At 49.9% G+C, this 2,437-nt stretch overlaps 1 protein-coding gene across 7 annotated transcripts in view; it reads right to left on the reverse strand.

The window, feature by feature from the left end:
* The window catches only part of BAX (BCL2-associated X protein), an 11,970-nt gene that overhangs the window by 6,831 nt on the left and 2,702 nt on the right, over positions 1-2,437 (reverse strand). The gene's annotated exons all lie outside the window — the stretch shown is intronic.

Raw genomic sequence — 2,437 nt, forward strand, 5'->3', positions numbered from 1 at the left:
GTAGCCGGGACTACAGGCGCCCGCCACCACGCCCAGCTAATTTTTTGTATTTTTAGTAGAGACGGGGTTTCACGGTGTTAGCCAGGATGGTCTCGACCTCTTGACCTTGTGATCCACCCGCCTCAGCCTCCCAAAGTGCTGGGATTACAGGCGTGAGCCACCGCGCCCGGCCAGAGAAGACTAGCCCCTGCCCTGACCTTCTCTCCCAACTCCCAAGACTTCTCCTTCAGCCTTTATCTGGCCACTTCTATTCTGTCATCCCTGCTCTGTAGGTGGCCCCACTGTCACCTGCACTACTATTCCCCTCACCTCCGACGTTCAAGCCCCATCAGCTCAATCTTGAAAACACATCAAGAAATATTCCTCTCGGCGGAGCGTGGTGGCTCACGCCTGTAATCCCAGCACGTTGGGAGGCTGAGGCAGGCAGATCACCTGAGGTCAGGAGTTCGAGAACAGCCTGCCAACATGATGAAACCCCATCTCCACTAAAAATGCAAAAATTAGCCAGGTGTGGTAGCGGACACCTATAATCCCAAGCAACTCTGGAGGCTGAGGCAGGAGAATCGCTTGAACCCAGGAGGTGGAGGTTGCAGTAAGCCGAGATCGTGCCATTGTACTCTAGCCTGGGTGCAACAGAGCGAGACTCCATCTCAGAAAAAAAAAAAAAAAAAAAAAGAAACATCCCTCCCATTAGCTGGTGTGGTGGGGAGCGCCTGTAATCCCAGCATCTCAGGAGGCTGAGGTAGGAGAATCACTTGAACCCAGGAGGTGAAGACTGCAGTGAGCCCAAGTCACGCCACTGCACTTCAGCCTTGGTGACAGAGCAAGACCCTGTCTCAAAACAAACAAACAAACAAAACTTCCAAAAAGAAATATCCCTCCCTGTTGGAGACCAGCCTGGACAACATAGCGAGACCCCATCTCTACAGAAAAAGGCTAATGCCACAGTTAGTGGGGCATGGTGGCATGCTCCTATAGTCCCAGCTACTCTGGAGGCTGAGGTGGGAGAACTGCTTGAGCCTAGCAGTTTGAGGCTGCAGTGAGCTATAATCACTACTGCACTCCAGTCTGGGCAACAGAGCAAGACCCCACTTCTTTAAATCCCCGCCCCCCCACCTCTGCTGCTACCACCCGGGCCTGGGCTTGTCATCTTTCAGCAAGACGATGACAGGTGCCACCTCTCCAGCCTCCTTGCTTCTGCCCTTGTACCCCATGATCTCTTTTTGGCCAACAGCCAGGATCATTTCCCCACCTCCCCCACCATATTTCCTTATGAGAATCTTCATAAAGAAAAGTGAAAAGAATTCCACAGTTAACAGCCATATAACCGCCACCTAGATTCTACAATGAACATTTTGCTATACAGACAGTCCCCAACTTACGATGGTTCGACTTACAATTTTGACGCTACTATGGGTTTATCAGGGCATTGAATGCATTTTCAACTTATGTTATTTTCAATTTATGATGGGATTACTAGGTACATGTAACACTATTGCAAGTCAAGGGGCATCTATACTTCCTAGAATAATCCCTTAAATTTATAAATCAGGTCACATCACTTCCGTATTTAAAACCAGCCAATCACTCCCATCACACTCAGAGTAAATTTCAAGTCTTTCCAGGCCGGGCGCGGTGGCTCACGCCTGTAATCCCAGCACTTTGGGAGGCCAAGGTGGACGGATCACTTGAGGCCAGGAGTTTGAGACTAGCCTGGCCAACAGAGCAAAACCCTGTACTAAAAATACAAAAGCTAGCCAGGCATGGTGGTGCATGCCTGTAATTGTAGCTACTTGGAAGGCTAAAGCATGAGAATCACTTGAACCTGTGAGGTAGAGGTTGCAGTGAGCTGAGATGGTGCCATTGCACTCCAGCCTCGGCAACAAAGCGAGACTCTGTCTCAAAAAAAAAAAAAAGTCTTTCCAGCAGCCCAAAAAACTCCACACAATCTGCCCCTGCCCAACTGTGCCCTCCTTTCCCACCGTCTCCCCCAGCTTACTCTGTTCCAACAGCACTAGCTTCCTCCCTACCGTCAAAACACAAGGCTTGGTCCTACCTCAGGGCCTTTGCACTTGCTGTTCCCTCTACCGGATGCCTCTTCCCCCGATCACTATAGATCAATGCATCCTTCTTGTCATTCCAACTCTGGCTTTAATGTCACGTGCTCTTAGAAGTCTTTCCTGGCTGGTTGTAGTGGCTCATGCCTGTAATCCCAGCACTTTGGGAGGCCAAAGTGGGTGGATCATGTGAGGTCAGGAGTTCAAGACCAGCCTGACCAACATGGTGAAACCCTGTCTCTACTAAAACTACAAAATAAATAAATAAATAAATAAGCTAGCCAGGGATAATGGTGCACACCCGTAATCCCAGCTACTCAGGAGGCTGAGGCAGGAGAATTGGTTGAACCTGGGAGACAGAGGTTGCAGTGTGCCAAGAT

This window comes from Colobus angolensis, unplaced genomic scaffold (assembly GCF_000951035.1).
Source record: "Colobus angolensis palliatus isolate OR3802 unplaced genomic scaffold, Cang.pa_1.0 Scaffold25, whole genome shotgun sequence".
Classification (NCBI taxonomy): Eukaryota; Metazoa; Chordata; class Mammalia; order Primates; family Cercopithecidae; genus Colobus; species Colobus angolensis.